The following is a 27738-nucleotide window of genomic DNA, read 5'->3' on the forward strand; positions in this document are numbered from 1 at the left end:
TCAAATGGTCATTTTTCATGTGTGGGCGTTGGAAGATGATTCAGCTATGAAGGACGTGATAGCTGAATCCAATCCCATCTTCAAACAATGCCTATACATATGCACTTTCCAGCAAAGGCCACTTGATATCAATCAGGAGCAGAAACCTTCATTGAGCAGTTCCTGTTAAAATAACCTATTTTAAAATTTGGGACATTGCAGCTTCTGTTCCAGGAAGAGCGAAATCCAGTGGTTGAGAATTCATAAAGAGCAGAAAATGTCCAGTTTTAAGTGGGTTACTTTTTCATTTACATACCAAATGGGTCTAATTTGGCGCATTAGAAATAAATAAGTTGTGGTTCTGACTTGGATATTGGCCAGCTTGTTACGTAAATCTAAAAAAAAATTAACTGGGAAATCTCTACCTCTGTGTTAAGTATGTCTTGTTGAATGCATTGCACCAAAATTGTGTACAAGTGTTGTGATCATGTTGCATTGATTTCTACTTAACATTTTTTGGCATGGAGTGAATGAACATTTGTAATTGGTTATAAAATTAGAATGGGACTTTACATGCATTGAAATGATGCTGTGTGGTATTCTAATGAATGAAATTAACGTTTAATTTGTGAAAAGGGGTATGCATTGTTTACTTTGATAAAGTATCACTTTTTGCTCACAGAATCAAAGAATGTGAACAACACTAGTGGTCCTTTTCCATTGATTTTATATTTTTCTGATCAAGGGGATCCAAAACAACACACAGTATTCCCTCTGCAATCTACCTAGGATCTTGCATAAGTTCAACGTAATCTCTTTACTTACACAAGAGCAAAGTACTACCAATGCTGGAAATCTGTAATAAAAGCAGAACATACTCCAGGTCTGGCAGCATCTGTGGAGAGAGAAATAGAGTTAATATTTCAGGTCAATGAACCTTTGTCTGACTTCAGGTCTGAACCTTTCAGGTTGATACTGTTTCTCTCTCCACAGATTTTGCTAGACCTACTGAGTACTTCCAGCATGTTCTGCTTTCATTACCTCCTTGCTTGTCTTTCTGTGACTTTTTGTGATCAGATGAGGAGGGGTCGAAGGGCTCCCCTCTTGTCTCTCTCATTGTTTGACTGCAACAGTTTTTTTTAAAAAAGTGAATAGCCTTGCCAATTCAGTGAGTGTTTAACTAGTTATGTGTTATGGATCATTAAAAGAATCAATTGGCCTGGTTTTCTTGAGTTTAACAAAGAAGTTAGCTTTATTGTACGTAAACCGATCTAAGTAAAAATAATCTGTGCTCCAACTTTCTCACTCTCACTCTCAGTCTCACTCTCACACACGCACACAAAAATAGGCTACAGAGTGGGGAAGGATAAATTGGTCGAATTAGAGTCCAGAGAAATAAAAAGGGGTATAAAGTCTGTGGTGGTTGGTGACTTAAAAACAAGAAATGCTGGAAATACTCAGGTCTGGCAGCATCTGTGGAGAGAGAAGCAAAGTTAATGTTTCAGGTCAGTGACCCTTCTTGAGAACAGGTTGGTGACTTCGCTGGCTTAAGGCTGAATTCAGTAGTCCTGAAGCTTCCGGTTTGAAGATGTGGATGGCTGATTTGGTGGTTCTCCTGGAGAACAGTGATGCAGATGATTTCCTTCCAGGGGTATCTGTCTGCAGCAGTGAAAGGTCTGGATGCTTACAGCCAGCAGGCAGGGTTCGAAGCTTGCAAGGTGCATTAGAGAGAAAGAAAGGGAGGAGGGGTCCCACTTTGTCAGTGTCTAGCTGCTTGTCTGGTTGCTGCAGAGAAAACACCAGCTTAAGCATACAGATGATGGGCCTGTCACATGACCATTACCCAACATGGTGGTTACACGTGTGTATTCCCTCTTGCAACTTCTCAATCAGATCCTTCTCTCAACCAGGGTACCATTGTTCAAGTAATTAGGTTTGAGTGGTTTGTCTTCACCAGTTTAATGTCCAGATGATGGCCTTAATGTCTTGCTAATGGGACCAGGATAGATAGTTCACTCAGATTCCCCAGGTCATTGTTCTTGCCGAGATTAGGCAGACTATGCGTCTCCACCTCACTGCATTGGAATGTGGAGTATAGTGATGCAAATTGGGGTTGCATCTTAACTGCTAGTAAAGTCATCTTTTATCTGTTTCTTTTCTTTTTAAATTGAATTTAATTCACATTTCCAGCCAGTGGTTTAAAAAATCATCGTTCGACACAGAATGTTTTCATGACAGACTGTAGACAGAAAACCAGAGATTCTGTGTTCCTTTTGAATGGTGTTATCTACTTGTGTATCTACATACCAAGTATCCTGTGTTCATGTACTACATTTAAATTCTTAGCATTTAACATGTATTTCCCTCCCTATTGTTACACAATGTATTGCTTGGATACAGCAGCAAGACTAAACAAGTTCTCTCTGCAAAAACCTCAAGTTTTAGATTGGCAGCACACTTGTACTTCTGGGAGGGGGTGGAGCAATAGCTTTGTCATCTTTATTTCAAGTTATTTTCAAGTTATTGTTTTGTACTTGTGGTTTTCTGTGAGCATTAATGGTTTCTGCAGGCTAGAATTTATATCTATTGCTGTTTTTGGCAGAAACAAATGATATACTTGATTGTAATTAGCAAAACTCAGCCTTTTGAAATGGATCTATTTTGTGGGACATCTACCCTTTTTACTGTTGTTTTCAGCTGCACCCTTTTATGTGACCTTATGGACAACAAAAAAGGGATTAATTCATGTGTAAAATTCGATCATAATCCGAACAGTTACCAAGGTTATTGCAGTCAAGAAAATTGAAGGGCTGCTTCTGGCAATTTGAATTTTATTACCTCATAACGGATTTTGAATGAAAGTGACATTTTACTGGTAGATGGTCATGTAAATAATTTGATGCACAGCTTGATGGTTTCAAAGCAATTGTGGTTTCAGGAAAATCTCTAGTTAGGCTGTTGGTTTGAATTATACCTAATGGCATCGCATTTTGAAAGGAAGCAAATTGTTGATAATTAAAGGGTTTAACAAAAATTCTATGTTTATTTGAAATGTATTACAATCACGGGAACAGGATTCTGATGGAAGTTGTGCATAAAATTTGATCAAACATAGTTTACATTAGTTGCAAATACATGAGGTAGACCAATAAGTGCATTGGCTCAATAGTGTGAAATACTTGCGTTTGCTGACAAGGGAGCAAGCACGTTATTTACGCTTCCAATTGCATAAACTTGGCTTTAGCCTGAGTACTCAAAAGATTTGTAGTTATCTCAAACTAATTGTCAAACCTTTTAACCTTTTATGCGTAAAGTTTTTAAGATCAAATCATTGTTGATTTTTCAACATTAAGATGATTGTATCAAGACCCTGGAGCTCTTAGCTCAATGCTTAATTGACACCAAAGAAACATTCATCTGTCACGGACAGGATTGCCATTGGTGTAGCATCCTGGAATCCCCCTTGCTTGGCTTTGATTGGCTTATCCATCACTTTCCTTGCAACTGTATGAGGCTGAACCAGACTGTTCGCAACCTTGGTGTCGTATTTGACCCCTGCGATGAACTTCCGACCACATATTTGTTCCATCACCAAGACCATCTACTTCCACCTCCGTAACATTACCTGACACCTCCCCTGCTTGTCTGTTTGCTACTGAAGCCCTCATCCATGCTTTTGTTATCTCTAGACTTGACTATTCTAATGCTCTCCTGGCCAGTCTCCCACCTTCCACCCTCCATTAACTTGAGCTCATTCAAAACTTTGCCAGCCGTGTGCTTCACCTGTCACCCCTGTGCTTACTAACCTACATTGGCTTCTGGTCTGGCCATGCCTCGACTTTAAAAAAAACTTTTCCTTGTTTTCAGATTGCTCCAAGGCTTCAAACCACCCTACTTATGTGGCTTCCTCTAGCCCTACAACCCTCTGAGATTTGTACTCTGCTCCAGTTCTGGCTTCTTGCTCATCCTTGATTTTAATTGCTGTACCATTGGTGACTATACATGCAGCTGACTAGGCCTTATACTTTGGAATTCTGTTCCTAAATCTCTCTGCCTCTTGACTTTTCTTTCATTTTTTAAAGTTCCTCCTTAAAGCCTATCTACCTGTCCTAATATCTGCTTATGTGGCTCAGCGTCAGATTTTCTTTGATAACCCTCCCAAGTTTGACCAAGTTAAAGACACTATATAAATGCAAGTTGTTCTTGTTAGGACAGAGAGGGATAGGTCATTAGCTGTGAAGTGTCTGTGGAATAAAACTTCCCTTCCACAAATTCTTGTCCTTGATTTTCAGCAATTTCATTACATTTCAAACTTACATTTGTACATTCTAACGTTATATTTTTGTACAGTATCAATTAGTTTGTCATTGAAATAAAAGCAAAATACTGCAGATGCTGGAACTCTGAAGTAAAAACAAGAAATGCTGGAAATACTCAGCAGGTCTGGCAGCATCTGTGGAGAGAGAAGCAGAGTTAACGTTTTAGGTCAGTGACCCTTCTTCAGAACTAGTTTTCTTCAGAATTGCTTTGTCATGTTGGATTAAAAGCCAACCTTTATAACTCAGAATTGGAGCACTCCTGCCTGCAGTCCCTAATTGGATGGGGCTTCAGGTGATAGCCTGTTAGTTGGCTGCCTTCGGGAAGATTGCGCAGATGGGCAGGATTCAGACACCATCGGGGTTGGGACCCGCGTTTAAAAACAATGTTCGTAGATTTCTGCCCAAAGTTGGGAATATAGAAGTAAATGGTCTTTGTGATGGTGAGCATATTTGGGTTGAAACCATGCTTGGTGTCAAAACAGGACATCAAGGTTGTGAATGATCTGAGTCTGGGAGGGGATGGAATTTCTGGCAAGGGAAAGGAGTTTCTGGTAGGGACTGGAATGACAGCTTTGTTTCTTCCAATGTTAAGTCTACCAGGATATTTTACCAAGTTATGCTTTTCCGATGTTGAATGTACCAACGTGGTGCATTTTGGTAGGAAAAATAAACAGAACATCTACTCCTTAAATGAGAGTCTAAAAGGGTAGAGGGGCAAAGTGACCTAGGGGTACAAATTTATAAATCATTTGAAGTGGCAACGCTGGTTAAAAATGCCATAACAGGTGCAAGAAAGCACTGGAGTTTATTTCTAGAGAAGTAGAATTGAAAATCAGAGAGGTTAATGTTAAAGTCATATTGAACTGAGGTTAGACCATACTTACTGTGCATAGTTCTGGTCTTTATAGTACAAAATGGATAAAGAAGAACAGGAGGCAGTGCAAAAATTTATAAGGATGATACCAGAACTAAGAGGGTACAACTATTAGCAAAGACTGAATAGGGTGGGACTCTTATCTCTAGAAAAGAGAAGATTGAAAGTTCGCCTGATGGAAGTCTTTAAAATTATGAAGGGTTTTGATAGGGTAGACATAGATAAGATGTGATGGAGTCCAATACTAGTGGACAGTCACTAATCAGTCCCTTAAGAAATTGATGAGATGCTTCTTTACATGGAGTGGCTGATGTCGAATAGCGTGCGATGCCTTTAAGGGGAAGTTAGATAAATACATGAGGGAGAAAGGAATAGAAAGATATATTGATAAGGTGAGATGCAGGAAAGTGGAGCAAGGCCCTTGTGGAACATTGATACTGACATATACCTGCTGAGCCAAATGGTCTATTTCTGTGCTGAGAAGTTTATGTACTAAATGGATTTGAGAAGCCAGTGTAAAAAAAAAATGGTGAGTGAATGTGGGACAAAGGTTGTAAGTTAGTTGGAGATTGTGCCAAAACTGATAAAGTGATGGAGCTGAAGATTCTGCTACTGATGAAATAGCAGTGTAGGTGAGGAGCACACAATACTAGAGTTAGAAGTACAGAGGGTGAATGCCGGAATGTATGTCTGGAGAAGATTGTAGAAATATGGTGTATTTTCAAATTGAAAGCAAGGTTATGAGGGTGGGTGAGGAGAGGGGGAATTAAGAGCCAATGGAGATGGTAGACATGATTTTATGTGGAGGACTGAGTATGGATTAAAATGAGCGCCAGAATTCTGGATGAGTTAGAATTTTTATATAAGGTGAAGCTCGAGTGTCTGACAAATGGGAGTTTTGGAGAAATCAAACCTTGAGGATCTCCATGTGCAGTAGGCAGGTTAAGATGCAGAAGTGGTGGAAATCAGTCTTGGCGGTGTTGAAAGTTTTGTTGATCCATAATTTGATTTCAGACAGCAAAGGTGATGGTAGAGGGATCGAGTGGCAAAGTTCCATACTGTTAATGCGCACACAAAAGCTGACCTCTTATGGCTATGTTGCTGAGGAGAAAAATATAGTTGAGTACCAGGAGGAAGTTATGGATAAAGTCTTGGGGCTGCCACAGGGGATCACACTGGCATATTAGGAGTTATTTGTTGAACTCTGAGTGGATGTAGCCGGCTAGTCAACCTGCAAAGAAGAGCATTTGCTTTTATTTTATTCTGAAAACCATCCCTTATGGAAAATTTTGTCCTGTTTGGTTATTTCTTAAGTAGCCCCAGTAGTTTCCTTGTCAACTTTTATGACATCTCATTACCAAAACAATACTTACGTACTCAATGGACTTGGCTCAGTCTGAATCTGAGCCCTTCACAAGCATAGAGTATGCTTTCTGATACCTCATTCAGAAAGCAGTGATCTGAAAAATTCCCTAGAATTACCATATTGTGGTTTATGTTGGGGAGAGGGATTAATAGGAGCATCATGGTATATCGTCATTCAAGATTATTGCAATTAATCCTTTATCATTTCTCTGACCAGAACATAACTAACTATGGATATGATGTAACATTTTGTGGCATAGGAACTAGAATTTCAATTATTTTGGTTGCTCCAAATGTACAGTTTGTTGTCCAGTTAAGTTTCTGCTCCATTGAGGTTCTACATGCATAACTGATCCTGTGTGAACAATAGAAGTCATTAACAAAAACAGGTATCTGAGCGAATGAATATAATCTTGAAGCTAAAGGGAGGTAAAACTTATCGCCAAGTATATTTAAACTACAGAAGCTAAAATATCTAGAATAAGGAGGCCAGGAAACATCCAAAAATATGACCCTGTTTAGCTACTGGGAATACAGCAGCAGAGCCTGATCGTGTGCATGTACACAGATTCCAACAGGGATAATGATGAGAAACAGGAATCCTGGTATGTTTTCTTGTCCTTAGCTAAGGGTTGGCACCTGTTGTTCCATTGAGAGTAACTGAGCATTCACTTTCCTGCTTTATATGGCACCACAACAGGTGCTCTATTTGTCCGTGGGCACTGGGGAGCTACAACACATTTTTAACTGGACAATATGCAGTCACAGGGTAAAACATAAGTGGTTATTAGCATTACAAGCAAAATAATTGGTTTAGTTGCTGGAACTCTAGTCTTAATGATAGGTGATGGGTTGAGGAAGAGAAGGAAAAGGAAGAAGAGTTCCAGAAAGCTCAGTTTCTTGCTTCTCACAAAGTGAGTGTACTCAAAGATTGTGCACTCTCTCAGGATATGGGTGACAGTCAGAGGCTGTTCACCTTAACTTGGCAAGTTTGTTACAGCCTTGTACAACATCTGTTCATTGGTTATTCTGTCTTGCTGAACTATCACTGACGATCGGTATCCTGTGGAATCTCATCTTGCAGTAGCCTTGGACAGAGCAAGTAATACAGAAAAATAACTGATTTTGTTTTGGGCTAAGTGAGCAAAATGCCTGAGGTCATTACACACAACAAGCCAGGTACATTTATAAAACTCCTACTTAGTATTCACAAGACTGGAAAATGAAGGCAATTTCAAAGTTGTGGAATTATTTATATTTTTGCTTGGAGCATTTCAAGTTTTTTAAATTTGATTATTTTTTAAAATTTAATTTGAAATTATTGACAAGAGAAGGACTTTCTTGGCGTTCATACGGAGTCCTGCTTTATTCCCTCCCCCGCTATCATAGATCTGTGATATGCAAAATTGTGTTCTGCTATACTTAAGTTCCTTATTGTTAAATGCATGCAGGATTTTGGTGACCTTTAACTTACCAACCCGTCTTGAAGTCTGTCTGCTCCTGCCCCCAATCCCACCACCACCACGCCTGTGTATGATAATAAGATGCTTTGTTGTTGAAGGCTCTATATAAGTACAAGCTGTTTGTTATTGGTGCTGTTTGTCAAGATGATTTGGTGACCAGTTCAGTTTATCAAAAATTTTGTTCAAATGAGTTACAATGCTTAACTGTGTGAAATTGTACACAATACTTAGATAGTTCTATGACTATGAAGATTTTGGTTATTTGTTACCCTTTTGTTTTGTGCTGCTGTATTCTGCTAGGCATTAAATTGTGTGCATTCTTTATTTGTAATTGCAAAGCAGATGATGGTACATGTTTTCTACTTTTTGAAAAGGTAGATATGGCAGTCGCAACATCTACATTCATTTTTACATTTTATTATTCAGTAAAATGTATGAACTTCCAGTGGAGACGTTGACAAATGATAATTATAATTCACCTGAGTGCACTGAATAATTATGAAGGAAGAAAAGACACACAGTAAATGACTTGTATTTTAATTGCTTTTATTAAATCATGAGTAATGTTAAATGTTATATTTTAGAATATTTTGTTTATTGTACACCATTAAAGAAAAAAAAAATTCCTCCGCTTTGCTTCTTGTGCCCTGATTGTAAAATCCCAAATAGCAGAAAAGCACGAAGCTAAACACTGGCGTATTCTTCTGTGCATCTAAATTATTGCTGAGCTTTTCACCTGGTGATGGCTTTTCCAATCATATTATTCTTGAGAGGATTTTCAAAAGGATGCTTCCTTTTCTGAATAATTAACCTCTGCATCACCCCATATTACTATATTTAAAGTAAGCATAATTGACTGTGATGTCAAACATTGGTTTGGTGATAGAGCTCTTGCCTCTAAGTCAGATGGTAGTGGGTTTAAAGTTCATTCCAGAGACCTGAGTGCATAATCCAGTCTGGCACTCCAGTGCAATAGTGAGGGAGTGTTGCATTGTCACAGGTGCCATCTTTGAAATGAGATGTTAAACTTTGAACGTAAAAGACCCCACGGCACTATTTTGAAGAGGAGCAGGAGAGTTCTGCAGTATCTTGGTCAATATTCACCCCTTAACCAACATCATTAAAACTGATTATTTTGTAGGGCATCTCATTGGTGTTTATGGAACCACACTGTGCACAAATTGGCTGCCATGTTATATACACTTAACATGGACTTCATTAGCTATAAAACGCTTTGGGACATCCTGAATTGTAAAAAGCACATCTTCCATCTGGTAGGATAAACCCTTTGTAATATTTTGACATTTGTTTCTAATGCAATGGTCGCCCTACCCCCGCCCTCCTAAATTTCAGCCTGATGTGGAAGTGCATCAAGAATGCAGCTTCATGATGCAATTAGTTTGAAATTGTCTGTATCCCCATTCATGTCAGGATGGATGCCAGAAACTATGTCTGCTGCAGGGAAGGAGGGTGGCTGATGTAATAAATGTGGTGTTGAACTGTAAAGAAATTTTAATGCGGGTGTGAGTTAATTTTAATTGTAAATATGCAGTGGTTTTAATTTGGATGTATAGCGGTTGGCCTGTGGCATTGCTGATGGGCAAATAGAAAAATGTGTGTTCTCTGTCTTTGTCTTCCACCTTCTTTGTTTATCTTGGTCCCTTTTCTGAGTATTTTTAATCTCACTCCTGTATCATATCTCTTGTCTGTATCTCCTGCTCGCTCCATATCCGACATATAGCCTGCGTATGTCTTTTGTTCTGTTCTCTTCTTTCTCATTTTCTTTTTTATTATTGTTTGAATTTGTCATGTTTCCTTTTTTCTTCTAGTTTTCTATTCTACCTTTGAACCTCGCCCTGCATTTTAATTTTCCCAGCCGGACTCTGCAACATTCAGAGGGGAAGGGAGAAATTAGTTGGTTTAGTGCAGACAGAGCAGTGAGGCTGAATGGGTCTGGGAGTTTAGAATCTCATTTTAGTGGAAGGAGAAAGGAGCTTTGGGTCTTGGGGAACAGAAGAAATGAGCAAATCAGTAGCTTGTAATGTAGCTACACTCAAATTAACAAGGTCTCTGCGGTGAAGTTTAAACCCACAAACCCTCTGACTCGGGCAAGATTTTTAAAAAGTGAAGTTTTTTTTTTAAGCATGAAGGCAAGTTGATATGGTTTAAAATGACATGATTATGGTCAGAAAGTAAAAAGAAAAAGGGCCTCTCGTGATCTGACTGACCTGTAGTTATCATGGATCAATTGGCAATCTTGGGGATTGCACAATATTGCTGTATTAGGGACTTTTATGGACATATAAGAGATCAGTGTTCATCGGAGCTTTGCAGTTTGAACAGGAGTTTAATGTGTGCGACTCCAGGTTGTTTTAATAATGAATTGAAAAATATGCTTGCATTCAATAATGTGCTATGCATATTATGAGTCAATTATAAAATGATCCAGCAAAATAATAATGCTATAATACTAAAACCTGTATTCCCAAATAAACATTATACAAAGATCAATGGTAAAGGACCCCAAAAGTGATATGAAGGGGTGCTTGAATTTCATTTATAACTGTCAACCTAATTTCCATTACTAAAGAGGAAATGATTTGTTATGTATCTTTTGATACCAAGATATAGTCTACAGGACTTGCATGTTTTTGTTAAAGTTCTTGAATATTAATGTACAACAGTAATAAGAATGTTGCCATGATTACAAATTTACTGTAGATCATGGCACTGTAATGTACTTTGTTCTCTTGTAATTTATGCAATCAGACCCGTTCAGCTAAACCTCATTAGTAAAAGGCTCCCTTTCGATGGGGAAATAAATCGAGCTGATAGATTTTTCTGTGCTTGGTATTCTTTGGGCTACAGTATAAAATTCTGCACTTCAAATTCTTTGGGCTACAATGGAAGTATATCCGAAGAAATTGAGTTTTTCAAAGCTGGTAACTAATTTCAAAACTTTAAATCCTTAAATTAAACAGTGCATAAAGATTGACTTGTTCCAGAGTGGCAAAGTAATACAAACACCCTGTGAAATTAAGTTTTAGGGCTAGATTATGCACTAAATTTCTTTTTCTTTTGCAGTAACTCACTGGTGTGATCAATTGCCTCACGTCACCTGAATTCCACTGATAGTTTTGGAGAGGTCGACAACCCAGAAACATCTTGTTCTCCAGGATGAGAGAGTGTGCAGTGGTGAGTTGGTTATAAACTATCCCATTCTCCTTACAATGCAAAAGATTATCAAGGTGGGAAAGGGTAGTAGGCCAACCAATTGGGGGTAGAGGAATTAGATGGAGACAGATTTATAGACATTACAATATACTGCAACTACTCAAGTATGGAGTTGGAGAATACTTTTTAAAAAAAAGTGTAATGAAGATGAAAGAGTTTGCTGATGGGAGTTGCTTCCCAGCTTGCAAGGCCCATTACTACAGCTGCTATATCTAGAACAACAACTTGCCTTAATATAGAGCATTTAACATAGTCCGATGTTCTGCCCTGTGTAGTATTAAGGCCATACAAAACTCAGCTGCTTATCTCCTAACTCTCTCTAAGTCCTGTTCAATCATAATCCCTTTACTCCCTGACCTGCATTGGATCCTGGTTAAGCAACGCCACATCTTTAAAATTCTCATCCTTCTTTTCAAATCCCTCTCCTTATCTCTGCAATCTCTTCCAGCCTTCGAATCCTCTGAGATTCATGTGTTTCTCCAATACCTCTTGAGCATATCTGATTTTAATTGCTACGCCATTGGTGGCTGTACCTTCTGCTGCCTAGGCCCTAAGCTCTGGAATTCCTTCCCTAACCCTCTCTGCATCTCTACCTCTTTTTCACAACCACTGGGCTGTTATTTTGTGTGATTGGGGATGGAGATGCAACCCCTTGTCCTATGACCACGGTTTTCTTGGCGCTTATAGGCAAAGGAGAGACAGTCCATGAATCTTTGTACCTGAGTTTCCGTGTGAGTGACTAGCACAACATCGTTGGCATAGAGGAGTTCTCTGATCAGGAAGCCATGTGTTTTTGTTTCGCTTTTAGCCTTTTTAGATTATTGAGCTTGCTATCTGAACTAGCGTGCAGGTAGATTCCTTCCATATCTGCAGGGAAGGTGAAAGTCAGGAGCATGGAGAAGAAGATGTCAAACAGAGTTGGGGCCAGGGTACAACCATGTTTCACTCCATTCTTCACTTGGAAACTGTCGAAAGTAGAGCCATCAAGCTGTACAGTGCAGTGCATATTGTCATGGAAGAAGCGGATGAGACTGAGGAGATTTGATGGACAGCCAGTTTTCCCCAAAATCTTGCTCTGTCCAAAAGCAACAACATGAAAAACAAGTTTAAGACTGGCACATGTAGAACACCTGCGCTCAGCCTGCAAGCATGACCCCGAGCTTCCAGTTGCTTGCCATTTTAATTCGCCACCTTGCTCTCGCCCACATTTCTGTCCTTGGCCTGCTGCAGTGCTCTGGTGAAGCTCAACGCAAACTCCACGAACAACACTTCATCTTCTGATTAGGCGCTTTACAGCCTTCTGGACTCAACATTGAGTTCAACAATTTCAGACCGTGACCCCCATTTTTATTTTATTTTTTTTACCATGTGCCAGTCTTAATCTTGTTTTTCATGTTTTTGCTTTCGGATGGAGCTGTTCATTATTCTGCCATTAACACTGTCTCTGGACAAATACTGTCTTTTACTATGACAATTACCACTTCCCTTGCCTTTTGTTCTATGACATCTTTGTCAGTTCATCCCTCCTGCACTCTACCCTATGACAGACCTTCCCTTTTGATCATTTTCCCTCCCCTCCCCTCCCCCCACTTCACTTGCTCAAAATATATCACATTTCTAACTTTTGGCAGTTCCGAAGAAGGGTTGGAGACCTGAAACGTTAGGTCTGTTTCTGTCTCTGCTGATGCTGCCAGACCTGCGTATTTCCAGCACTTTGTTTTTATTTCAGATTTCCAGCATCTACAGTATTTTGCTTTTATTTTGGAAAATGGAAGGCTGGCCAGAAGAGCATTAGAATAGTTGAATCTGGTGATAACAAAAGCAAGGATGAGCATTTCAGCAGATGATTGGCATAGATGTGCAATATTACAAAAGTGGAAGTAAGAGGCCTTGGTGGTGGAGAGGAAGTGGGGTCAGAGGCTTAGCTTGGGGTAAAGTAGAATGCTAAGATTCTGAAGCGTCCGATTCAGCCTGAGACAGTGGCCAGAATGGGGTGGAATCGGTGGCTAGGGAACGAAGTTTGTGGCGGGGGTTGAAAACAATTGTTTTGGTCTTCCCAGTGTGTAATTAGGGCACATTTCGACTCATTTAGCACTAGATGTTGGGCAAGCAGTCTGACAATACAGAGACAGTGGTGGCACCAAGACAGGTGGTGAGGTAGAGCTGGGTGGCGTCAGTAAACATGTGGAATCTGGCTTTGTGTTTACGGATTGTCAGGCAAACCCCCCCCACCTGTCAAGACTGAAGCGCACGTTATTTCGCCACATGAACAAAAACTTAAAATTACAAGCCCTGACGAGAAGGACATTTGCATAGTACCAGACAATGTTGAAACAATGGGGATCCAGCAGTCCCCAATACACAGAAGTGGTCAGATCAGTTTTAGTCACATGACAAACTGGCTGTTGCCGAGAATTTGAACTTCCAACAAAGGATTGGAAGAGAACGCCATGTGCTCATGGACTGAGATCATCCCTCCTGTCTACCTGTCGTCATCTCTTTCCCACGGAACTGAATCTTGTGAAGACACGTAAACTCAAAGAGAGAAAGGTTTCCTATGTGAACAAGCTTTTAAGACGACTACTGGGCCCCAACGAAACGCAAGACCATATCTTCAATCAAGGACTACAACAAGCTCGAGAAACAGTAACAAGATAGTGCCTCAAACTGTACTACTTATCTTCTCTTTTCTGTCCCTATCTGCATGTTTATATCGCGTGTGCATGCTAGCGTGGGCGCGTCGTATATCCGTAGGCGTGAACCATATTAGAGTTTAAGTTGGTTTCAGGTTTAATAAATTTCATCTTCTTTAAACCTGAGAGTGCCTGTGTGAATTGGTTTCTTTGCCTTATAATTGGAAAACGGTGAACAAGGATTCACAAAGGGGGAGCTCAAAACACAGTGTATTTAAAATTAAACCCTGTTACAATAAGACCAGGTGAAGACAGCAAAAAACCTCTAGACACATTGCTCACCTAGTCGTAACAGGATGATGTCACTGAAGGGAAGCATATAAAAGTGAGATAGAAGGGGCCAAGGATGGATCCTTTCTGGAAACCATTTGTAACAGTATGGGAGCAGGAAGAGAAATGATTGCAGGAGGTTCTCTCTCTATGACTGGATGGGTAACAGTGGAACGAGGTGAGGGCGGTCTCACTCAGTTGAGTAATGTAAGTAAGTAACAGAAAGCCCAGATCGACATAGACTTGCTTCGACTGGTGGGAATTTGGTGAGCATGGAACTTTTAAGTGTATTAAGGCATGATCGTGTTCTAAAATCTAGTCAAGTTTTGCATTTAATATACAGCTTAAATTTAGCATTAATTTGTACTTTCTTTCAGTTAGTGATAGATAAGCTGCCTGCTAGTAGCAGCTGCAGAGTTAATCAGGTCACAAGTTAGAACTGGTTACCTGGTCAGCAAGGGCTGAATCAAAAGTTTTTGCTAGTATCATTACAGGAGGCTTCTAACGCACGAAAGTCGAGTTTGATGGCGTCCTGCTTTGATACAGTGCTTAAGTCGGGAATTTGGTGAGTGTGGGATTTCAGTGCATTGATATAAGAGTTGTTGTTTTGGGATTCTACAGACCGAGGAGTGGTCCGAGAGAAGGAGGGAGACAGTGAGAGCTGAAATCCAGAGATATTAATGAGGTAAGCAGGTAGGTGATTGGGTGGTGAGTTTCAAGATTTCTTTTATTTCTTCCAAACTGGGGCAGTAGTTTGAAATAATGCTGGAGAGATACAAGTACTGTATTAAATTTGTAGCGGTGGTGTAGTGGTATTGTCACTGGACTAGTAACCCAGAGACCCAGGGTATTTCTCTGGGGACATGGGTTCAGATCCCACCACAGCAGAAGTTGGAATTTGAATTTAATAAATCTGGAATTAAAAAGCTAGTCTAATGATGGCCATGAAACCACTGTCGATTGTTGTAAAAACCCAACTGGTTCACTAATGTCTTTTAGGGAAGGAAATCTGCTGTCCTTACCTGGTCTGGCCTACATGTGACTCCAGACCCACAGCAATGTGGTTGACTCTTAAATGGTCTCTGAAATAGCTTAGCAAGCCACTCAGTTGTATCTAACCGCTACGAAGTCAGTAAAAAAGAATGAAACCAGACGGACCACCTGGAATCGACCTAGGCACCGGAAACGATGACAGCAAACCTAGCCCTGTCGACCCTGCAAAGTCCTGCTCACTAACATCTGGGGGCTTGTGTCAAAGTTGGGAGAGCTATCCCACAGACTAGTCAAGCAACAGCCCTGACATATTCATACTAATGGAATCATACCTTACAGATAATGTCCCAGACACTGCAATCGCTATCCCTGGGTATGTCCCGTCCCATCGGCAGGACAGACCCAGCAGAGGTGGCGGGACAGTGGTCTACAGTAGGGAGGGAGTTGCCCTGGGAGTCCTCAACATCGACTCTGGACCCCATGAAGTCTCATGGCATCAGGTCAAACATGGGCAAGATAACCTCCTACTGATTACCATCTACCGCTCTCCCTCAGCTGATGAGTCAGTACTCCTCCATGTTGAACACCACTTGGAGGAAGCACTGAGGGTGGCAAGGGCACAAAATGTACTCTGGGTGGGGGACTTCGATGTCCATCACCAAGAGTGGCTCGGTAGCACCACTACTGACTGAGCTGGCCGAGTACTAAAGGACATAGTTGCTAGACTGGGTCTGCAGCAGGTGGTGGGGGAACCAACACGAGGGAAAAACATACTTGACCTTGTCCTCACCAATCTGCCTGCCGCACATGCATCTGTCCATGACAGTATTAGTAGGAGTGACCACCGCACAGTCCTTGTGGAGACTAAGTCCCGTCTTCACATTGAGGATACAGTCCTCGTGTGACACTATCACCGTGCTAAATGGGATAGACTTTGAACAGATGTAGCAATGCAAAACTGGGCATCCATAAGGCACTGTGGGCCATCAACAGGAGCAGAATTGTACTCAACCACAATCTGTAACTTCATGGCCTGGGCATATCCCCCACTCTGCCATTGCCATCAAGCCAGGAGACCAACCCTGGTTCAATGAAGAGTGCAGGAGGGCATGCCAGGAGCAGCACCAGGCATACCTGAAAATGAGGTGTCAACCTGGTAAAGCTACAACCCAGGACTACTTGCATGCCAAACTGCATAAGCAGCATGCAATAGACAGAGCTAAGCGATCCCATAACCAATGGATCAGATCTAAGCTCTGCAGTCCTGCCACATCCAGCCGTGAATGGCGGTGGACAGTTGACCAACTAACTGGAGGAGGTGGCTCCACAAATATCCCCATCCTCAATGATGGGGGAGCCCAGCACATCAGTCCCCAGCATCACAAATGCCAGTCTTCAGCCAATTCGATTCACTCCGCGTGATATCAAGAAACGACTGAAGGCACTGGATACTGCAAAGGCTATGGGTCCTGACAATATTCCAGCAATAGTACTGAAGACCTGTGCTCCAGAACTTGCCGCACCCCTAGCCAAGCTATTCCAGTATAGCTACAACACTGGCATCTATCCAGCAATGTGGAAAATTGCCCAGGTCTGTCCTGTACATAAAAAGCAGGACAAGTCCAATCCAGCCAATTACCGCCCCATCAGTCTACTCTCAATCATCATTAAAGTGATGGACGGTGTCATCAACAGTGCCAACAAGCAGCACTTGCTTAGCAATAACCTGCTCAGTGATGCCCAGTTTGGGTTCCGACAGGGCCACTCAGCACCTGACCTCATTACAGCCTTGGTTTAAACATGGACAAAAGGGCTGAGCTCCAGAAGTGAGGTGAAAGTGACTACCCTTGACATCAAGGCAGCATTTGACCGAGTATGGCATCAAGGAGCCCTAGCAAAACTGGAGTCAATGGAAATCAGAGGAAAACTCTCTGGTTAGCGCAAAGGAAGATGGCTGTGGTCGTTGGAGGTTAATCATTTGAGCTCCCGGACAGCACTGCAGGAGTTCCTCAGGGTAGTGTCCTGGGCCCAACCATCTTCAGCTGCTTCATCAATGACCTTCCTTCACTCATAAGGTCAGAAGTGGGGATGTTCGCTGATGATTACACAATGTTCTGCACCATTCGTGACTCCTCAGATACTGAAGCAGTCCGTGTAGAAATGCAGCAAGACCTGGATGATATCCAGGCTTGGGCTGATAAGTGGCAAGTAACATTTGCGCCACACAAGTGCCAGGCAATGACCATCTCCAACAAGAGAGAATCTAACCATCTCCCCTTGACATTCAATGGCATTACCATCGCTGAATCCCCAACTATCAACATCCTAGGGGCTACCATTGACCAGAAACTGAACTAGAGTAGCCAGGGTATTTATATGGCTACAAGAGTAGGTCAGAGGCTAGGAATCCTGCAGCGAGTAACTTACCTTCCGACTCTCCAAAGCCTGTCCACCATCCACAAAACACAAGTTAGGAGTGTGATGGAATACTCTCCACTTGCCTGGATGGGTGCAGCTCCAACAACACTCAGAAGCTCGACACCATCCAGGACAAAGCAGCCCGCATGATTGGCACACCATCCACAAACATTCACTCCCTCCACTACCGATGCACAGTGGCAGCAGTGTGTACCATCTACAAGATGCACTGCAGCAACGCACCAAGGCTCCTTAGACCGCACCTTTCCAAACCCACGACCTCTACCACTTCGAAGGACACGAGAAGCAGATGCATGTGAACATCACCACCTGCAAGTTCCCATCCAAGTCACACACCATCCTGACTTGGAACTATATCGCTGTTCCTTCATTGTCGCTGGGTCAAAATCCTGGAACTCCCTTCCTAACAGCACTGTGGGTATACCTACCTAACATGGACTGCAGCGGTTCAAGAAGGCATCTCACCACCACCTTCTCCAGGGCAGTTAGGGTTGGGCAATAATGCTGGCATAGCCAGTGACGCCCACATCCCGTGAATGAATAAAAAAAAATGAACCACCTGCAACAGGACATAGGCTAGAGGAATGGGCAGCAATGTGGCAGAGGGAATTTAACGCTGATAAGTGTGAGGTGATGCATTTTGGCAGAAGGAATTGGGAGAGGCAATCTATACTTAATGGCCTAGCTCCAAAGAGTGGGAACAGAGGGATCTGGGTCTACATGTGCGTAGATCTTTGAAGGTGGCAGGATATATTGAGAGAGTGGTTAGTAAAGCATATGGGATCTTGAGCTTCATAAATACAGGCATTGAGTACAAAAGCAGGGAGGTTATGCTGAACCTTGATAATAGGCCCCAGTTGGAGTATTGTGTCCAGTTCTGGTCACCACACCTCAGGAAGGATGTGAGAGCCCTTGAGAGGGTGCAGAGAAGATTTAACAATGTTTCCAGGGATGGGGGATTTTAGTTACAAGGTTCGGTTGGAAAAGCTGGGTTTGTTCTGCTGAGAAGACGAAAGAGATTGAGGGTAGATTTAATATAAGTATACTCGATTATGACAGGCTCAGTTAAGTTGGACAAGGATAAACTTTTTCCATTAACAAATGGTACAAGGACTCGGGGTCACAGATTGAACGTTTTGGACAAGAGATAAAGGGGGAATATGAGGAAGAACTTTTTTACGCAGCAGGTGGTAAAGACCTGGAACTTGCTGCCCACAAGGGTGGCGGAAGTGGTGACAGTTAATGACTTCGAGAAAGTTGGATGGCCACTTGAGGGAAGCAGACATATAGAGCTACAGGGATTGAGCGGGGGAATGGGACTGACTGGGTAGCCCCGTGGAGAACCAGCATGACTGACTGGGCAAAATGGCCTCTTCCTGTGCCGTAAATGACTCATTGCAGAAGGCAGCCAACTGCGTATTGCTTTTCACATCCTGGGCTCTTCCCTTAAATAAAGGGGGAGAAATTGCATTCACAGTATGATAGCCATACTGAGATATTGGCAGGCATATAAAAAGCAGATAGCAAAAGCGATGCAGAAAGAGAAAGAAAAATATCAAGCAAAGAGATACAGATCTTACAATAATAAAAGTGTGAAAAAGTATATGAATGCAATTTGAAGAAAGATACAAAAGGAATTAATAGGAAAGAACTGGAGCAACAGTTTTAGGGAAAAGAGTCTTTTAACATCAGTCTGTGAGTAGTGTCACGAGAGATTCATCTGTCCTAATGAACATCAGTGTGATTAGAATATTGTGGTGAGCTGCTAATATTACTGATTAGTTCACACTAACAGTCCAGTCAGGATGTTGAAAGACATGAGATTTTGGTTGACAGGATAGTGCCCAGTTTCTCCCTACATTAATGTTCCACCAGGGCAATTTTATACACTCTAGTTATGCCCTGCTTTCTCCAGGTCTACTGGAATGCTTTAACTTGACTTCCTTGGTCACAGTATTTGCTGAGAGCTGCTTCTAAAAGCTAAGTAGAGCAGGATCAGTGCTTGTAAAGTTAGCTAATTTACCAGTTCCAGTGCTGACTGAATTGTTGCACATTTTTGAAGCTCGTGCTGTCAGTTTGCAGTACCCAGCTGTGCCCCTTATTCCAACACCAACAATGTTCCTCTCATCAACACTTAGAGACTTCACTATTACAAAAACTTCCTTGCACTCTCCCCTCCACCTTTTGGTCCACAAGTCTTGCTCTGTTCTCTTTCCAGTTCAGTTTAATGCCACCTGACCCACAGTCACACTGTACTTGCTCCTCTCCCATCCTTGAGCCTACCCTGTTCATTCCCAGCCTTGTTGGACCCTTCTCACTCCAGTTTTGACTGTCATTCTGCCTCCCCAGTCTTCACTGCAGCATGCCCCCTTAGTTTTTCTCTCATCTACATGTATTGTGATGTTTCAGACACAACAGTGGTGTGACTTGGTCCATCACAATATCATCAGGAAGAACATTGACCAAGGTTGCAAGGCTGCATCTTTATATCCAGATCTTGAGCTGTCTCACCTGCGGTCTCCTAGCCCAGGCCCCAAGCTTCAATTTCTCTTAACTACATATTCTTTTTAGCACCTGCAGATCAGCTTCTCCCCAGCTGGGCCAGACCCCCAACTCCAACCAGATGCTTTTTGTCTTGTATTGTTCCATGCCCTAGCTATTTAAAGTTGTACAAGATGTAATCTAAGTGAATTATAAAGGGTTATGTGTGATATGTGTACAAAGTGGAACAGAAAAAAGAGCTTTCTGAAGGACAGATTACTCGATAGTGAGAAAAGGTTGAAGAATTGGATGACAATGGAAATATGTCACAGCAAAAATTGAAGATGAGAAAATACACAAATTCGAGAACTAGAAACAATTGTAAGATTTTTAAAATTTTGCTTTGCTAATAATTCTCTTTGGCCTCCTTATCTCGAGAGACAATGGGTAAGCTAACATAAGATATCAGCTGGTATTTTTTTTAAATTCAAAATAAACGATTAAAACCCAAGGATCAACAGTAGTTGATTTAAAAAAAAGAGTTTTGGTATTGAATTCCATTGATTAAAAAAAAATCTCCATCTGCAATGACTCGCGTTTAGAAATTATATTGGTGATGGTGATTTGTGAATGGTGAATGCGCTTCTATTGAATTTCTTGCTGCTGTTTTAGCAGAAATGTAATCAATTTAGAGTAACTGCTGAATGTCTCTGTTAAAGTAGCAGGAAGGGGAATTGGATACAAAGTTGACCATAATTTCGGTTCTTTAACTTTAAAATTTCCTTGCTAGCTGATCTGTCATCTGTGTTTCTCAGAGTGAGAGGACATGACAGAGTATTATGGGAAGTAAGTGTAATGCTTGTAGGAAATGTACACTATGCAAGACTTTTATTATAATAGATGAAGACAATGGAATTTATTCCTGCAACTAATTTCAAGTGAGAATTATCTTTTTAAAAAAAATTGCACTTAAAGCTCTGACATTCTTGTCGCAAAATACTATTGCTTTGAGTGGATTTTACAGATGACTAACTCGCAGTTTAGCTTTGATATTTTAAAGACCAGGGCATAAATGCTTTGTGTCAGACCTGACCTTCACATTTGCTCACCAGGTGTGGAGGAGGCACTCTGCGGTTTTGTGACATTTTCTGCAAAATCTTTGCTAGAGACTCCAGTTGTGATTAAATAAAATTAATTATCTGAGTGTTCAACAATGAACAGTATTCATCATTCAGGATTATTGATGGAACTATAGCTGCATTCATTCATAATCAATTGTCCCTTTCCATTTTCTAGCTCAAGGTTGACTTGATACAGTCGTACCAATAAAATACCATCTAACAAAGCTTATTTTTGAGAAAAGACATTTGGATAAAATGAGTCATACTGACATTTAATGTTGCAAGAGAGAGTTTTATAACGATTAGGGTTATCGCTCTAGGTAAACTTTTTATGGCAATGAATTATTAGAAAAGAAAATAACTATAAAATAAAAACTTTATACTGCTATAGAATCAAAGTTTTTCGTTGGCTTCTCATGGTTTCGTGATTAATTGCACATTCCCAGTGGGTTTATGAACCATTCGGATTAGGAAGTTTCCAAGTTTAACCCCAGGTCTTTAGATGATCTCAGTTAGAAGAGGATAAGGTTAGTCTCATCATCACTGGGAATAGAGGACTAAACTAACCATGGTTGCTGCTCCTGATTACTAGCCCTTGACCGAAATGGAAAGTGCATGAGTAGATATTGGATGAAAGCAGCATTTAAGTGGGGTCCTCCATGGGATGAATAGGCTTCTAGCATTCATTATCTTGGCTCACACATGAAGATTAGCAATGTGGCCAGGCTACTGGAGGACTATGTGTATGTGTGTGTGTGTACACGTACATACACGCTCCTTTTATATAAAAAAAATTTAAACTTGTGTTGAATAATATTTTGAAATTTCCCCTGTAGCTTTTCTTCTGTCAATTTTGAAAAATAACTCAACCAGAGCAGCTAGAAGCCAAACAAATGTATTCTGGCAATCTGCTGAGTGGCCCTAATGCATCCTGAAAAATTGGGTATAGTTTATATACTTAGATTGTACAAGATTGTGGCAGGCTTAGTTAAGTTAGACAAGGAAAAACTGTTCCCATTAACTAGTGGTACAAGGACTAGGGGACACAGATTGAAAGTTTTGGGCAAAAAATGTAGGGGGAATCTGAGGAAGTACTTTTTTACGCAGTGGGTGATAATGACCTGGAACCTGCTGCCCACAAGGGTGATGGAGTTGGAGACAAGGGTGACTTCGAGGAAGTTGGATCGCCACTTGTGAGAAATAGACTTGCAGGGCTATGTGGAAGTGGGACTGACTGGATAGCTCTGTGGAGAGCCACCATATATGCGATGAGCCGAATGGCCTCCTTCTGTGCCATATATGACTATAATATACATTCAGCTAACAGTTACAGCTCTGGACAAAAATCAGGTCTAATCTCAGGCTGTAAAGATTTTAGTGCAGATATTTTTTAAAAATCCACAAGACAATTTAATTCATAAATTAAATCATGGTATTGAGAATATATAATCTTTTGAATTTTTAAAATGTTGTTCAAACCCATATCCTGCACATTAGAAATTTCAGACACTGAGGAAAAAAATGATTTTTGTTTGAAAGCATTTTGAGTGATAACAGCATATGGTACTGTAATATAAGGGGATAGAGGGAGTTTGACAGGTAAATCTTGATCAACTTTGCAACTGTTACTGGAGGATCACCACCTACTACTTTGCATTTAGCTGTTTCATTTCTATGTAACAGTAAGTGTGGATATTTAACCTGGAAATTTCCATGGGAAATGTTTACAGTGCAGTTTCCAATGGAGCATCTGATTTATGAAATATTTTTAATGTTATGGTGGTTGGCATCTTTCTATCTGCGAAAGATGATGGATATGCAGCAAACAATCCTTTTAGGTGGAGTGTCTTCTCTTGATGCACCTTTGCTGATGACTGTGAAGGCCAATCCTTGAGAGGCAGGTTTTGCCGCAAGTTATGTTGTGGATGAAATGAATATTTTGATACTTGCACTTATCTACTGAAGTGACGTTGATTTGAATGTTGTAACAGCATTGTCCAAATGTGAATTCATAATGTTACTGCAATTATTTTGTATGGCTTCACTTATTAGAGTACAAGTCAATTAACATCAAAAAAGCTAGTTAAGGGATATATCCTCAGGCATGGTTTAATTTCCTAAATACTGTAATGGAAAAACTGAGTTTATAAATGCAATTTAGATGTGTGCAATTGCTTTGTATATTGTTAGCCAGTGTTTTTAAGTGATCATATGGTTGTTAATAATCTTAATGCTCATATAACTGATTTTAGTAAAAATACAATACAAACTTAAATGAATTCGGAGCACTACCATCTTTTTGCAAATTGTAAATGTGCTTCCACTGGGTGTTAAACAACTATAATATATACTAACTGGCTTTAGTGGATAAGTAAACTACATGACGTATCCCTTGGCCACATCATTTTCGTTGTGTGTTTGTTTCACTTGTGCTGTATTTAACTTTGGCTCTATTGTTTTCCAGCTGCTGATGAGAGGAGAATTTGTATCTGTGCTGGTACATTCCTTTTTATGCTCTGTCTGCTTTTTAAAAAAAAATTTCTCTGGAGATACTTTAGTGCTTGTATTCTGAAAATCTGTATACACTACATGTTTCTCTTATCCAGTTAGTTACCTCTTCAAAAAAAACCTTAGTAAATTTGCCAAACATGACTTGCTTTTAATAAATTTGTGTTTGTTTTCATTGATAAACAACACACAAGTTTGGAAACTTGTGATGTAAACCTTTTGGTGCTGTAGCCTAAAATAAAATCTAAATCTAAACACAACAGTTATTACAATAATTGAACAGATTCAGTAGTTGACAATCATGCAACACTGATAGTACATTGTTATTTGCAAGTTAGCCTCACCTGTGCAATCAGTGCATACGCAGAATTTATATCTAATGTATAAATTATTTCTTGGTAATCAGTGATATTACAAATGAGGATAATGCCTTCCAATGCATATCACAACACCTAGAAGGCAGCGTTTGGAAAAAAAAATTATCAGTGACTGAATAGTGGTGAGAAATGGATTTTGTTTTGTAATAAGTAGTGTAATTGGCTTTCACCATGTTCCTAGATCATAGACTTTTGCCTTGGTATGTTATCAAATTTGAATAGAATGAATAAAACAAGGAATTGGTTGATGCAAGAAGAACAGGTTGTAACTCAGTAAATAGCATCTTGCAGATTGACCCAATATACCACACCAGAAGCAATTCTACCAATAGTGGTGCCTCATTAAGAATTTTCTAACATTATTTTCTCGTGCAGTTTTCAGAAATAGAGCAAGTCCTTAAGATCTAAAACTTAAATATTCATTTTCTGCCACACTAACTTACGATGGCTTGAGGATAATTAACTCTGATCACAGTAAACAGTACATGTTTTGTGAAAATTGGGCAGGATTCCCATTCGAGAAGATGGAAAATATCTCAACTCTTGACCTTCTGGTAGAGTCTATAATTGATAACATTTATTTGCAATTAGATAGATTTGCAAAAGCAAAGATCTTGACAAAATACTATATAATGCAAGTAAACAGTTACCTATATTTTGTATATTTTTTTTGTTTGTTCATGGGATGTGGGCGTCGCTGGCTAGGACAGCATGTATTGCCCATCCCTAATTGCCCTTGAGAAGGTCATTGAGTCTGTCATTTTCCTAACTCCTTGCAAACTTATGACGTTTCAGTTTCTATACACCCTGACTGTAAATAGGAAAAGGTCAGGTCATGTGGAAGAGTAGAGAGATTTGGGAATTTAGGTTCTCATGGCATTAAAAGCAGCATCTCAAGTGGATAAGGCCATTAAAACAGTAATTGGAAATGAGGTCTTATGGCAATAGGTACATAATATAAAAGTCGTGGTGGTGAATGTGTTTAAAACTTTAGGAAAATCATATTTGAAGTACCGTCGTGCTACGACTGAAGTGGGAGGAGTGCACTGACTTTTCTAGTTCCACTTCTCCACAGGTTACAACATATATTTAAATGTTTGCTCAGATACCGAAACGGTCAATCATAGACTTTATTATATATGCCAGGATAAAATATACGAACCAGGTTTCTTTACTAAACAACAAAAATATCAGTTTATTATAAAACAAGACATAACCCATAATGAAGCAAAGCATTAACACACAGATTGAAATATGAGAAGTTCCCTTTTACCTTAGCCCCTCACACCACCACCTTCCCGCCACACCCTCAGACCAGTTAACTGGAAAAAATAGAAATTTTCATTTTAGAGCTCTGTTACAAAAAAAAAGACAAAAAGAATACTTTGGCCAAATGCTTTCTAATTCTTGAAGAAAAAAAGAGAAGATATGGAAAGATGTCAGTTGTTTTTTTTTTGGTTTGGCGTCCCAAATATGTGTAGACGGCTGTCACTGGGATTTATCTCTGGAGCAATTTGTTCAGGAGGCGTCGAGGATTTATCCGGCAGATTTTTCCAATGTCTTGGGAGAAATGCAGCAACTGGGGTTTCAGGCAGGCCTTTCAGGAGGAATGCATCATCAATTTCTCTACTTCTTACTCTAGCTTCTAAGAGCTTCTCAGAGAGATGAAATAACTGGCAGACTTTTCAAAGAGATGGAACAGGCTGAGCTGGGGTTTTGTCCTTTAAAATGATTTTTTTTAAACTCCAACTAACTGTCCAAAGTGAAACCAAAACAATATCTCAAGAGTCAAGCCTCCTGACACTTGTAAATCTTGACCTGTCATTTCTCTGTAAACATCTGCCCCAAGTCAAAAAAAAGGCCATGCTGGGTAATTATCTGAAGGTGACTTCCAGTAAGGGCTTTTTACAAACCAAGTCCAAAAGACTGTACCAGAGAACCATAGAAAAATTACAGCACAGAAGGAGGCCATTCAGCCCATTGTGTCTGCGCTGGCCGAAAAAAGCTGGCTGCCCAATCTAATTCCACCTTCCAACTCCTGGTCTGTAACCTTGCAAGTTACTGCACTTCAGGTGCATGTCCAGATACCTTTTTAAATGAGTTGAGGGTTTCTGCCTCCAGCATTCCTGGCAGTGAATTCCAGACATTGACCATCCTCTGGGTGAAAAAGTTTTTCCTCTTGTGCCCTCTGATCTTTCTATCAATTACCTTAAATCTGTGCCCCCTGGTAATTGACCTCTCCGCAAGGGGAAACAGGTCCTTCCTGTCTACTCTATCTAGGCCCCTCATAATTTTGTACACCTCAATTAAGTCACCCCTCAGCTTCCTCTGTTCTAAGGAAAACAACCCCACCTGATTCAATCTTTCTGCATAGTTGCAACTTTCAAGCCGTGGCAACATTCTTGTAAATCTCCTCTGTACTCTCTCCAGAGCAATTATGTCCTTTCTGTAATGTGGTGACCAGAATTGTACACAATACTCCAGCTGTGGCCTCTGATCCTTCTATCGTTTTATACAGTTCCAGCATTACATCCCTGCTTTTGTATTCTATATCTTGGCCAATAGAGGAAAGCATTCTCTATGCCTTCACTTTATCTACCTGTCCTGCCACCTTCAGGGAACTGTGGACATGCACTCCAAGGTCTTTCACTTTTACTGGTCTCAAGATCCTTGTGTTTATTGTGCATTCCCTCGCTTTGTTTGCCCTCCCCAGATGCGTTACTTAACACTTCTCTGGTTTGAATTCCATTTGTCACTTTTCCACCCACTCAACCAAACCATTGATATCATTCTGGAGTACACAGCTATCCTCTTCACTATCAACTACACGACCAATTTTTGTGTCATCAGCAAATTTCCCAATCATGCCTCCCACATTTAAGTCCAAATCATTAATATATACCACAAACAGCAAAGGAGCCAACACTGAGCCCTGTGGAATTCCACTGGAAACGGCTTTCCATTTGCAAAAACAGCTGTCAACCACTACCCTTTGTTTCCTGTCACTGAGCCAATTTTCGATCCAACCTGCCACATTCCCCTGTATCCCATGGGCTTTCATTTTCCTGACCAGTCTGCCATACAACACCTTGTCAGTGTCTTACTAAAATCCATATAGACCACATCCACTGCACTACCCTCATCAATCCACCTTGCTACTTCCTCAAAAAACTCAATCAAGGTGGTAAGACCTGACCTTCCCTTGACACATCCATGCTGCCTATCCCTGATTAATCCGTGCCTTTCTAAGTGGCAGTTTATCCTGTCTCTCAGAATTGATTCTAATAACTTACCCACCACTGAGGTCAGACTGACCGGCTTATAACTATTTGGCCTACCCCTCGCACTCTTTTTAAACAATTGTATAATGTTCGCATACCTCCAATCCTGTGGCACCTTGCCTGTATCCAGTGAGAATTTGAAGATGATTCTCAGCGCATCCGCTATTTCCTCCCTGGCTTCCTTTAACAACCTGGGATGCAATCCATCCGGTCCTGGCAATTTATCCAATTTCAAGAATGTCAGACCCTCTAGTGCTTCCTCTTTCATTATGCTAATTGTATCTAATATTTCATACTCCTCTTTTACTACAATATCTGCATCATCCCTCCTTTGTGAAGTC

The 27738-nt window shown here is 40.6% G+C and overlaps 1 protein-coding gene across 7 annotated transcripts in view; it reads left to right on the top strand.

The window, feature by feature from the left end:
- Positions 1–27738, top strand: part of pam (peptidylglycine alpha-amidating monooxygenase) — a 322861-nt gene that overhangs the window by 26425 nt on the left and 268698 nt on the right. For 4 of the 7 annotated variants that reach the window (XM_068029766.1, XM_068029771.1, XM_068029773.1 and 1 more), the window contains exons 2-3: positions 11085–11195; positions 14819–14882. The gene's annotated coding sequence lies outside the window, so the exon portion shown is untranslated. Of the gene's footprint in view, positions 1–11084; positions 11196–14818; positions 14891–27738 lie in introns of all 7 variants that reach the window. The other 3 variants (XM_068029767.1, XM_068029772.1, XM_068029768.1) reach the window with 2 other exon arrangements.

This window comes from Heterodontus francisci, chromosome 4 (genome assembly GCF_036365525.1).
Source record: "Heterodontus francisci isolate sHetFra1 chromosome 4, sHetFra1.hap1, whole genome shotgun sequence".
Taxonomy (NCBI): domain Eukaryota; kingdom Metazoa; phylum Chordata; class Chondrichthyes; order Heterodontiformes; family Heterodontidae; genus Heterodontus; species Heterodontus francisci.